This window comes from Lygodium microphyllum, chromosome 23 (genome assembly GCF_053477565.2).
Source record: "Lygodium microphyllum isolate KBCC chromosome 23, Lygodium_microphyllum_v1.1.10, whole genome shotgun sequence".
NCBI classification, from domain to species: domain Eukaryota; kingdom Viridiplantae; phylum Streptophyta; class Polypodiopsida; order Schizaeales; family Lygodiaceae; genus Lygodium; species Lygodium microphyllum.
In genome coordinates, this window is record NC_141157.1 from 79,313,478 (window position 1) to 79,327,231 (window position 13,754).

The 13,754-nt window shown below is 39.0% G+C and overlaps 1 pseudogene; it reads left to right on the top strand.

Annotated features, from left to right (window-relative positions):
* The first annotated feature begins 222 nt into the window (after positions 1 to 222).
* Positions 223 to 13,754, top strand: part of LOC148016377 (eukaryotic translation initiation factor 3 subunit B-like) — a 32,623-nt pseudogene continuing 19,091 nt past the window's right edge.

Sequence of the window (13,754 nt, forward strand, 5' to 3'; positions counted from 1 at the left end):
GAAAATCGAGAGAAAAAAAGGAACATGAAGAATGAGAAAATCCAAACATGATGAGACAGCCAAGCTTCAAACTCTTCTTTCTTAGAATTTCTCTCTGTATAAGGATTGGGTTGGAAGACTTATAGTCCCCCTCTCTCTATTCTTCCTTTGAGCTCATGGCTATGGCATAGCTCACCGAGTCACTGCAAGCTCCCCATCACGTTGCCCTTGGCCTGCAGAGGGATGGCATCCATCTTAAGATCGACTTCTCCCAAGTCAACCTCGAAAACATTATGTTTTACCCCCCCAACCCTGCGAAGATTTTGGGATCCAGAGGTGCGTGTGGCTACCATTTACTTGATGCGAATGTTTCCAAAAAAGTATGAGAAGCTTGAGGGTGTGGTTTAGAAGATATTTGGTAAAATTAGAGTTATTAGAGAGCATAGCCTTTGGGTGCCCAAGGATGAAGAAATTGAAAAGACTAAAGGCTATGCTTTTATAGAGTACACAATGCCTCAGGTCTAGGTGGACTCTTAGATGTGAATGCCAACTTGTGGATCATTGTTTGATTTCTGTTTGTGTGGTATACATAGAAGTCCAGGTTTGGATCACGCATTTGGTCTTTAAACTTATAAATAGCTAGAGAACAAACTAATGGCTACAAATTTGATAAGTCCCATGTTTTTGCAATCAATGTGTTTGATGAATTTGACAAGTATATAAAAGTGTCAAACAAATGGGCACCACCAAAAGTCAAACCTTATAGTCTTGGGGTATGCATGTAGCTACTCTTGCAGGTGCATCTATACCATTCTAGACTACTTAGGTATGATCTCATCATGATTTACGTGTATTCAGGAAAATATTTTAACTTGGGTGACGGATAAACAAGGCCAAGAACAGTTTCTTGTTTGGTTTGGATTAGAGATTTAAGTTTATTGGAATGATGCTAGATTAGGAAAACTTGACCTTGTTTACCACTGTTCTGTAAGTTGAATTTTCTGTAGTTTAGATAGTTGTAGCTCCCCTTGGGTCTTACCTTTCCACAATTCATAAACAACATGCAACTATATGGGGTGGTGTGCCAAATAATATGATACATTCATCCTTAGGTATGGCTCATCTTCTTTGGTTTATGGTTTGTAATTTGGGAATGTTGCTAAATATGAATGTTGGCACTTGTATCAATTCTATGATCTACTCTTTTAGGTTAGACTGATTAACTTCTCTCTAAGAGAGAAATATATTGTGACATATAGTAGTCATGAACCAAGCAACCCTAGAGATACATAGGTTATTGATGAATTTTATTTATTCTTTGGAAAAATACCTGCACAAGTGTTTACTACTTTCTAGATATGTTTATCTAGAGGGTAATACTTAATTTATTATGATGTGAGGGCTAGGAAAGTGCTTAGAGAATTTAAGGAAAGTGTAGATGATTTTGCAAGTGATGGATTAGGGGGTGTGGTAGGTGTCTCTTAGCTAGTGTTCAAGTATAATATTCTGTATTTATTCTTTGTAGTAGGTGTCTCTTAGCTAGTTTTAAGTATGATTTTGCAACTGGTGGTTAGGGGGTGTGGTAGGTGTCTCTTAGCTAGTTTTAAGTATTTGGAAGTAATAGTTATATGCAGTGAAAATTGGTGCTAACATGAATTATTGCTATTGAGTTTTAAGTGTGGTGCATTTTTGCATGCAATTCTTATGGTTTCCTTGCTCTCCATCACAAATTAGTGATAAGAAAGAGGAAGAGATAGCTAAAAATCTGAAAAAGTCATCCTCCATCACTACTTAGTGCTGAGTTCATTGAGATTTTGAAGTCATTACAGCTACATTACATCACTTCAAAGACCAAATCTTTGCTTGTGTAAGATGCAAGTATGATGACACATGGCTACATTTGTGCCCTTCAAGGTTCAATTTATATACTAATTTGACTGAACAAACAAAGACAATCTTACACACAAAGGTGTTTTCAAAGGAGGTTGACAAATCCAAGCCATTACTTACAGGCTTGCAAGGACGTCCTCGAAAGGGAACGACACATGATCGAAAGCAAAGCAAGTTTTTGTTTTCTACAAAGGTGGGGAGCCCAACCGAAGGTGATTCATCACCCCCTATCTCCTAATGACCATGAGGATAATAGAAAACCATTGAAAAGTTTAAACTTGTTATGTTGAGGTTTATATAGCCACATTATTGAAGTGAATAAGAAGAAAATCAATGTGAAACCTTTATTAAATGATCAATGTGGCAGTAAACTTTGGTTCGCATAACTTTTTACTAGGGCAAGTCTGGATTATGGAAGAACATGTTTTTAAATAGATGGTTGCTTTTGTTATGTTGATTGTCAATGTGCTTCAACCAATGGGCAACCATTCAAAGACTTCTCTTATAGTCATTGCAATAGTATATCAAAGCTTAATGACTTTGGAATGAGAATATATAGGGAGAAGCTAGTACAAGAAGAGAAGAGAGGAAATAGGGGAACAAGATTTGGTAGAAGATTGGACTACCTCACTAGACAAGAGCTTAGGAAAACAACACTTATTACCAAACCATGGCTATGGGAGCTTTGGAAAAAGGAGGGAGAGTCGAGAACTCTGACACTGCCGTTGGTCGCTGTCGTGGAGTGAGAGGGTTGATGTTGGTCGTCAAGAGGGGGGGACAAGGCGCTGCGCTGCCATGAGTTGGGAGAGGCCCATATCACCGCCAGCCGAGAAGGGGAGTGTTGGTGTGGAGAGAGGAAGAGGGTCAGACTGCCGACATTGCCATGAAGCACTACAGTCATGAAGGAGGGGAAGACTGCCGACGCCGCCGTGAGAGGGAGAGGAGCTGACATGTTGTCGCTGCCACCAGTCAAAAATCCCACCTGACCTCCTTCCATGTGGGCTTCTGAAAGCTCTAGAAGCTTTAGAAGCTTCCAAGGTTGGGCCTCCTAAGCCCCCTTCCACATTACATCCCCATTCCTCTTTGTGGATCCTCTTAGCCCTTGTCCATGTGGGCTTGGTAAACCCCCCCACATAAAATTCCCCTTGCAAGGGCTTATATACCCCTTGCTTCCCTTTTTCTGTGGGGTCTCAGTAGACCTTGTAAAAAGCCACTAAGCCCTTTCCCGTGGCTTTACTAAGGCTTACCTTGAAAGGTTTTAAAACCCCCTCCCCGGGATTTAACCCCTTCACAAGTGGGCCCTTACACTTCCTTTCACCCAGTCTCACTCTAGAATTTAGGACCCCGTGCTCCAAAAAGTCGTGTTTTTAAACTCCATTTCCGTGGATTTTTCTTTCCATACATCTCCCATAAAGCTTACCATAACCAGTTTTTGTAAAAAAACCATCATTCCTATTGCAACTCCCACAAGTCTTTAAGGCCTTCTAAAGCCGATTCACAAAGGGAGTTTCGCGTACGAAGAGACGGACAAGATCATAACTCTATGTCCAAGGCAAAAAGGCAGAATTCACAATGGCCCCTAAGAAGGCACAAAAGGCGCAACCGCAGGAGGATTGTCTCCTAACATCCATGTGGACATCTCACCACAAGTCTAGGTTTTTCTTTCTAATTTTTATTTTACATTGTTATAATTCAATCGTGCGTGGATGATTTTTGGAGATAGGATGCATTTTTCGTCTTAAATACTTTTGTTAATTTAAAAGAACTAGCTCACGACGGAAGAGTTCGGCCATTAGTATTTTCAATAAAACGAACAAAATAAAGTGAGTAGAAGATTGATATGCTTTTCTAGCAAGTAGTTTTTGTGCCTTGCAATGAATTGAAATTAAATTAATGTCCATATTTACAAAACAGAATTATGAAAGTACACTCCGATTAAGCATGGAAGGAATAAATCACATATTGCATTATTGAATTTTTTTTGAAATGATTCTTAAAGAAAGTTATTAGCAATCGTAGGAAATTGCTAGGATTACATGAAGAAGATTTAACTAGGCAAGTGGTCTAAAAACTTAATTTAACAGAAGGGTGTGTAAGTTCTGCATACGACAAATTCATTCGGAAATGAAAGTAATAAAAGGCTGCATGTTTTAGCATGAATCTTGTTTGCATGTTATAGAATGATTAATTGGAATTAGGCTATAGCCTATAGCCTAACCTATGCTTGATCTTAAACCAAAAAGTTAGGGTTTGAAATTCAACTTACGTGTAAACAATGACTCATGTGGATATGGAAATGATAGAGTAATTATCTTCAAGAATAGACAGGTTAAATTGGTATAAACCTAAACACCTAAAACCGTGCAGTACTCATTTAGAAAAGGGGCAATTCAATGCAACGTATCCCAAGGAACTGACTAGGGTTAGCATAGTGAAGACATTTACCTAGTCGCACATATTGCCAAAAACTGAAACTCCTATACCCTAAATACTTGCCCACATTCATTGAATGTAGGGACAGTAGGACATACTTGCGAGAAGTGATCTAGGGTTTTCATAAGAATCTCTCGCTAAGAAAATGAAACTCGAAACCCTAGGACTGACAATGTCAGCCTAATGCAATCAGGAACAGACTGTCTCGTGACTCTATTCGATGGGTAAATAGTCCCATAATTGATGCAACACTTGTGCAACAAGTTGTAGAGTTGCATGATCTTGTGATTTGATCACAAGGGAATGGCCAATTCCTCGAAATGAGAATTGGTAGATTCTTACGTAATTTTATCTTGCAAGAGGATGAAAATTTGTCCCGATATAGTACCTTTCTTGCGTAAAGTGACCAAGATACGGGGATTAGATATTTGCTTGGAAGCAAAGGACCCATCTATAAATTGGAATAATATATGAACTTAAGGTATTGACTAAGTCGGGTTAATAGGGTACGGCCCTAACCCAAGATATAGGGTTAACAAACAAACCCTTGGGGATCTTGCCAAGTCGCAATTGATCCCGGATCGAGTGCTGGATGCATTTGAAAAGAAGGATTCACTCCTTAGCAGTTGGCCAAAAATAACGACCAATGAAATTGTCTGTGCTTGTAACAGTTTTAAGAGCACTCTTTTGCTTTGTTTGCTCAAAGAATTAAACGATAAATAGATATCTAATGCTTCAGGTTGAAGGCCTGAAGGGAGAGGCAGCTTCAGTTACCCCTGACTACCTGCGTGACCCTAACCAAGAGGGTTGTTAAGTGCACCGGGAAGGTGGACCAAACCCACCACGAGAGGTCTCTCCGTTGAGCGCTACTTGGAGCAGGAGGATGCTTGGGTGCCAGGGGGGGCTCTGGCCATAAATCCCTCGATTTCCAGGCCCTGCACAAGAGGGTAACGTGACTCGAGATTGGATCTCGAGGCCCGCATACTAGTCTACGGGCAGAATCTTGGATTAGTGATCCCTGTGGATTGTTGGATAGCCTTTGGGCGGATTATGGGTAAGCCTACGGGCTAGACTTTATGTATTTTGAAATATAAATATGATAAGCTATTGAAAAATGAACTTGTGTGACACTGTTTTTCTATATCAAGTGCTATGATTACGTGAAGGAACCAGTGCCTAACGGGTTAATTAAGGAGGCTGATTGACACATGTCCAACTAAATGTATTAGGTAATTAAATAACTAAAACAACCTGAGGAAAGTACGAAGGATGTGGCCATAGGTCTGTCCTACGAATGGGTGGTCCCGATTGGCCAGGAACTTTTCTCAATCACGATGGACAGCAAGAAGATCATTCAAAGAACACGAACAGCAAGAGCGTTGACCTAGAGTCTAAGTTATAGATGATCCCGATTTATATTGTTTCAGGGGAAAGGAATGGGACTATGCCTTATGGCAGAGAGGTTGAGCTTCACATGCCTCTTATTTCCCATTATCCTTGAACCAAGTGTAGCGTGAATCCACTTCAGACCTGGCATTTCTACGTAAAGTAGTTCGCTCGAGTTCGACGCTAGTTGCCGTTAGGAAATGACCAATAGGAAAATCCCTAATTCAGGTCGGTCCTAAGTGGGAACAGTTGTAATACTTCCGCTACGTGGTAGACGCGAAAAGCCCTAGATCGCAAACCCCGTAACATTCCATGGGAGTGCCGGGCGGAGCTTTCTAGACATCCTTTCCGATGGACTGCTAAGATGTGACCTGAAGATAACAGGTGGACACGTTACAGAATGCCAACTTGTGAATCATTGTTTGATTTCTGTTTGTGTGGTATACATAGAAGTCCAGGTTTGGATCATGCATTTGGTCTTTGAACTTATACTTTATATAATTTTCATGCATTCAAGAGTCTCAAATAGCTAGAGAACAAACTAATGGCTACAATTTGGATGAGTCCCATGTTTTTGCAATCAACATGTTTGATAAATTTGACAAGTATATGAAAGTGTCAAACAAATGGGCACCACCAAAAGTCACACCTTATAGTCTTGGGATATGCATGTAGCTACTCTTGCAGGTGCATCTATACCATTCTAGACTACTTAGGTATGATCTCATCATGATTTACGTGTATTCAGGAAAATCTTTTAACTTGGGTGACAGATAAACAAGGCCAAGAGCAATTTTTTGTTTGCTTTGGATTAGAGATTAAAGTTTATTGGAATGATGCTAGATTAGGGAAACTTGACCTTGTTTACCACTGTTCTGTAAGTTGAATTTTCTGTAGTTTAGATAGTTGTAGCTCCCCTTGGGTCTTACCTTTCCAGAATTCATAAACAACGTGCAGCTATATGGGGTGGTGTCCCAAATAATGTGATACATTCATCCTTAGGTATGGCTCATCTTCTCTCGTTTATGGTTTGTAAGTTGGGAATGTTGCTAAATATGAATGATGGCTCTTGTATCAATTCTATGATCTACTCTTTTAGGTTAGACTGATTAACTTCTCTCTAAGAGACAAATAGATTGTGACATATAGTAGTCATGAGCAACCCTAGAGATACATAGGTTATTGATGAATTTTATTTATTCTTTGGAAAACTACCTGCACAAGTATCTACTGATGTCTAGATATGTTTATCTAGAGGATGATACTTAATTTATTATGATGTGAGGGCTGGGAAAGTGCTTATAGAATTTAAGGAAAGGGTAGATGATTTTGCAACTTGTGGATTAGGGGGTGTGGTAGGTGTCTCTTAGCTAGTGTTCAAGTATAATTATTCTCTATTTATTCTTTGTTTCTCTCTTATCAGTTAAAGTTAATTGAGATTAATGGATGCTTTCATGCTGGTGCATATAGAGATGACAAGTATTTTGCTCTAATAGGCAAGAATGCAATCAACGTGTATGAGACTGAGACCATGAATCTTCTTGATAAGAAATCCTTGATAGTAGACAATGTCATGGTCTTTAGTTGGTCCCCCATAGACTCTATCATGGCTTTATTTGTTCTTGAAGGAAATGGAGGAAATAAATCTATTAGAGTGAGTGCATTTGGCCTTATGCTAAACTTTCATAAGATGCATTGTTTCTAGAAGTTGTAATTGTTGTTGTGCCTTCCTATTATGAATGGTATTTTTTTGTGTTGTGCATCATTTTTTTCTTCTAGCTCATTGTTGCTACTGTGTTGAGCAGGGTCACCCCCTTTATCTCTATCATTCACAATAGTGTAGTTTTGGAGTGTCTCGACTGGACTTGCTGCTTTAATTGGTTCTTGCATAGTTTGATATGTAAGTCTAGTGTAGATCCCCAATAGGGAGGAGCTCAAACAAAAGGACTTATTTAGTGGTAGTGATTGTAAAATGTACTAGCAAAGCATTGGGATTATTTGGTCATGAAAGTAGATAGGTACACAAAAAAAGAGTACATACACTGGATTTGAATTGCTCTGAATCTAGGAGAGAGACATTCCAATTCCGTGGTTTTGGAACTAGAAAGAAAAAATGAAAAAATTATTGCATTTGCAGGGGAGCCTAAAGGTCACAGATTTGCCATCATTCGTGGAGATGGACCTAGACAAGATGTTACATTCTACTCTATGAAAAGTCCAAACAATGTGGGGCGAGTAACAAAGTCAAAAATTTGAAGGGTAAGCAAGCAAATTTCATTTATTGGTCTCCAATTGGGCAATTTATTGTTTTGGTTGGACTAAAGGCATACAATGGGCAGTTAGATTTCTACAATGTTGATGAATTGGAAACAATCGTCATAGCTTACCACTTCATGGCCATAGATGTAGATTGGGATCCAATAGGAAGGTAATGATTTTTAGAACTCTCATGGTTTTGGTTCAAAGGATATAGGAAAATATAGTACACTATAGAATAGTTACCATTTACTTCTAAGTAGTGTGATCTATAATCATTTGCATTTACTTGTAATCAAGTTTGTGTCAAGGTCAATCACATATGTACATCAAATTGAGAATGGTTTCAATATCTGGTCTTTCAGTGGCAAATTGCTTAATTGACTTCCTAGGGATAGGTTTTTCTAGGTAAGGAGAATGGGTTGAATTTATCCAGCTAGCTTATGCCTTGGAGTAGTACATTATGTGTTTCCATTTAGTGGAAGCTGGTGTTTGGATTTAACATATATGTGCAGTGAAAATTGGAGTTGACTTGAATTGCTATGAAGTTTTAAGTGTTGCCAGAGTAGTATGGGTTGAACTCGTACCCACACTGACTTATGCCTGGAGTAGTGGATTACGTGTTTTCATCTAATAGAAGCTCCTGTTTAGAATTAAAATATATATGTAGTGCAAATAGGAGTTGAGAGGAATTGTTATGGAGTTTTAAGTATTTGGAAGTAATAGTTATATGCAGTGAAAATTGGAGTTAACATGAATTATTGCTATTGAGTTTTAAGTGTGGCGCATTTTTGCATGCAGTTCTTATGGTGTCCTTGCTCTCCATCACCAATTAGTGATAAGAAAGAGGAAGAGATAGCTAAAAATCTGAAAAAGTCATCCTCCATCACTACTTAGTGCTGAGTTCATTGAGATTTTGAAGTCATTACAGCTACATTACATGACTTCAGAGACCAAATCTTTGCTTGTGTAAGATGCAAGTACGATGACACACGGTTACATTTGTGCCCTTCAAGGTTCGATTTATATACTATTTTGACTTAAACATGGTACATTCAAAGGAACATCAATGATATAGTACAAATACAAAATCTTTGTTTGAGTTGCAAAGATGTGGGGTGGACCAAAGTTGCACGAGTTCCTCACTGCTAACCTAAATGGCCCTTCACTCTCAACGACGACAAGAGGCCATAGACAAGACACCCACTTTATCCATGGGATACATGGATATATATTTGATGCTATTGCTAAAATATATCGAAAGGCAAAAGAAAAACATGGTATTATAGGAAACATTCCCTTTATCTTGGTGGAAGATGAGACCGCTATAAAGAAGCGGATAAGGTAAACATACTAAAATATTTGTTCTTTTGACTTGCAAAAAATATTATCAATAAAATTTTAAGATTTTATAACCTTTACTATTTTCATCATAGGTGGAATCCTAAAGATGATACTCTCGTTGGATTTAACACAAGATTAGTGAGTTTGGGATTCTCCCAATTCCCATTTTTTGAATACTAAAAAGGTGGCACCCAGATAACATGCCCGTAAGTTTATCAAAACGATATGATATGACCTATCATTGGAAAGCGCTTGGAAAATGGAATCTATTGAGCTATAAAGTGCTCGATTTGGAGTTATAGTGTTCAAGTTATGACAAATCCAAAGATTTGACTATGTGTCCCAAAATTATGGAAAATTCCCATATTCCCCAATATGGTGTTAACGATGCATAGAAGCCTTCAGACCATGAATGCGGGACATCACACATGATTAAAGTTGGAGAAGGAAAAGTAGGTCATGATATCATTGTTGATGCATTTGAGACTCGTATTATTGGTAGTTATGCAAGAGTATTTGTAGCAAATCCACTTCATGAAGCACTTTCACACTTGTTTGTTACTGCTCATTGTACGTGTAATTGATTTTACAGAAGTTTTGTTCATAGACAGTGGATTGAAATTTTGACATTACGGGATGAGAAGCTCAAATCAAAAGTAGGCCCTATTATTGGACATGCATTAGATGGAGATAGTTGACGAAGAAAAGCAATATTAGATAATTATTTAAATAAGCATGGTGCTCGATATGAGATTGGATGGGATGGATGGCCTCTTTCAAGAAATTATTAAATGGATAGTTTTCAAGCATGCATGATTAGTATTTTATACACAATGTGAAAAAGCTAGTCAATATTCTCAACAAGCCCAAGAGTCAATTGGCTCTTGGGGATGTATGGGTTTCTTTGAGTCATGTTACCATTGTTTATGATTCTTTTTCTATTGATGAACATATCCTTAAGGAAATAGATATCAGACAAGATGATTGTCAAAATTGGGCTACAACACAAAGAATATGTAGCAAGCAAGTCCAATGGTGTTTGGGAGAGCTAGCAAATAATAGAAAGCATAGAAAGGAGTGGAGCATGGTTGGAACACAAGTCTATCTTGAAGTTGCTAGAGACTACATTGATATTTTCTTGTCTCCATACTTGAGCTTCGTTAGAGAGAGTCCATTTAGTACCAAAAGTGGCATTCTTCTTCCAACTCTGGAGATCTTAGACTTAAAACGTGCCATGTATGCATTATCAAAGAAGTTTATTAGTAAGGAGGCATTCTTAGATGTTCAACTCTCATGTCACATCGTTGTACTACTCATAAAATATTTTAGAGACTTTCATCCAAATAAGATGCTTCCAATACATTTGATTGGATCCAATGTAGTTGAAATCTTTTCTAGCAAAGTTGGCAGCATGGTTGGGCAAGATCGCACTTATGACTTGATGGACATATTGCATAGTATAGGAATATTGAATAGGCTTTCACATTTTTAACTCTATAGTACTGGCATATAGGCTCCTCTACGTGATCTACTAGTGAGGGTGATCGCTCGCCACCTCCTAAGCAAACCCCACACAAGCCTCGTCCTCCCCCTTGACTCTCCCTCCTCCCTCTCTATCGACTACCCTCTACTTCGCTGGATGCACATGCTTCTGCAGATGCACGTGCGTCGGCTGACGCTTGTGCTTCATCCGATGCATGTACAGGTGCTGCACATGGAGTACCTGCATGTGGAGTACCTGCAATTGGAGTTTGGGAAGTAGTACCAGGCAAAGACGTCAGAGGCATTCCAGACATGACGTTGAACACCTCGTCTTGCTGTGGGAGAGTGGCCAAGGTGTCTGGTCATCTCTCCCATGAAGTCTTCCCTACTAGGAAAACCTCCAAAAAATGCATTGACCCCCTACCGAAGGAGGCCAATGTATCATTCATGCGATCCAAATCCGGGTCATTGCTAGATGAACCAAGATACGATATCTGCAAAAAAAACACAGGAAAAAGACAAATTTGTTTGCATATAAAAAATCATATATTACCTTCATCCATACCTAAACATTTTCAAAGAGCTTTCTTTAGACATTGAGCATAAAACTTAAGTGTTAATGCTTCTCATATTCATCATTGCAAAAATATATTATTTTTTATCAGAGCTGGGAGAGCTGGGGCGTGTATGACCGCGTCTAAATTGCACGTTAGACATGCTCTCAGACGCGTTCCTAAAGTCAACCCTCTGTCCAGCGCGTCTATATCCGCATCTAAGATGCAGTATAGATACACTATCAAACGCATTTTCCAAGTCAATGCTCTGGCGCGCATGTGTATCATTGTGTGTAGATTGTAGAGCACACACGACAGCACACGCGCTCTGAGATGCATCCTCAGACGCAATGAGAGAAAACATTTCTTCGCGTCTATACATGCGTCTACAGTGAAATGTAGACGCGCTGGTAGATGCGCTCAGTGGGCTGATTTTAGTCCGACGACCGCCATTGATGATTTACAAAATGCAATACATAATGGAATCAGAAATCCTAATACACAGACAGAGCAAAGAGATAAAGAGAGAGAGAGAGACAGAGAGAGACAGAGAGAGAGTCACCTTGGGTGTTTGGTGTGGCGGGTGGTGGCATTTCTTCCTTCTCCTTCTTCCTCTCCTTGGTAAGTTACCCTCCCTTGATGCTTACTTTCTTGCTTGCTGCCTCTTCTTCCTCTTGTTCTCCTCTCTCTTGTTCTCTCTTTCTTCCTCTCCTTGGCTTTCCTTTTTCCCTTCTTGTGTGTTTGAAATGAAAGAAGAGGTGAGTCATTAGGAGGTGAGGCATGAAGAGACTAGGTGAGGCATGAAGAGACTGCATGTCAGATAACTCAAGCTTCAGAACCGCAAAAAACTCAAGAAAGAAAAGGCGCAGTTTGAAAAGAAATGATTTAAGTATGGTTTGGATTTTGACGTGTGCGTCTATTTTGGCATGTATTTGCGCATCTAAGGTTTATATAAACGCGAGTATAGACGCGAACATAGATGCGTAAATAGATGCGTACGTAAACACGGATATAGATGCGCATTTAGACTTTATCATAATTTTTGGTTTTTAAGATAAGTTTTGATAGTGAATTCTTATCATAAGTTTTAATGTAATTATGATGAATTTTGTGTATTTAAAATTGAGATCTTAGAATAATTAATACGCTAGCTTGAAGTTTGTATGTAAACATATGAATGACAAATATTTTGATGTTGTCATGAATTAGGTTTAATCATGTCATTGTCATCACCTAGTGTGGTGCATGCTGATGAGTCAATGAGCACATCCTCAAGTGAGGATGAAACATTAGGTCTTCATAATCGAGATGCATGGCTACGACGAAAAACTAAATGCATGTGCGATCATTCTTGAGGGTGTATTTTTCGAGCACGTCAAATTGCAATGTCACACCTCAGCTTGTATGGAGAATGGGACCGAGAAAAATCACTGGTATTCATTGTTTTTTTTTACCACTAAGATTGCTAGTCTATGTTACTCAATATATATCAATGTACATGAAACTCCCTTTTGTGGTTGAGCAGGATGCAGTGCCACATCCTCAGATGTTCCCTCCCGAGCGTCGAGAGGCTGCAAAACGTCGACGTGAGGAGGCAGAGTCTTCAAGAAGAGTAGAGACTCACGACCATGATAGTAGCCCTCATGAAATGTCCCATCAAGTCATAGAGGATGAGATTTTGGACAACTTGGTACACCATCTATTTTTGCAACCGGTTCAGGGAGAAGGTCACTCTACGAAGCTAGATGATCCACTATACGTAGCATCATCTACTCCGTTGTATGAAGGTTGTATGTACTCCTTTCTTCGTGCGTCCCTCGAGATACTTAACTTGCAAACAATTTATGGATGGAGTAATGTCAGTTTGGATGCGTTATTGAAGTAGGTATCAATTCACTTTGGCTTATGAATCATAATATTAATTGTTCTATTTTGAAATCAGACAAAAATATATGTTGGTGGTTTTTTAACTCACTTTTAAAAATATATGTAGGTTATTATCACAAATGCTTCCAAAAGGAAAAAAATTGCCAACTAAGAGAGAGCAAGCAAGACATTACTTGACATCTCTGGGAGGCCTCGATTATGTCAAGATCCATGCATGTGTCAATGATTGTGTCTTATTTCGTGGGATTCACGAGTTTGCACGAGAGTGTCCTGTTTGTGGCGAATCAAGATACGAAGTGGAGATGAAGTCAATGGATATGCCTCGTAAGGTTTTGCGACATTTTTCGATTGTTCCGTATATAAAACTTATGTTCAAGTGCAAGTCTATTGGAAAGCTCATGTCATGGCATACTAGTCATCATTCAAGTGATGGAAAATGGAGGATCCGTGCAGACACACCGACATGGCAACATATAGATAATTTGTGGCCCGTTTTCAAAGAAGAGCCAAGAAATCACTCCATTTAGCATCAAAAGCACATCA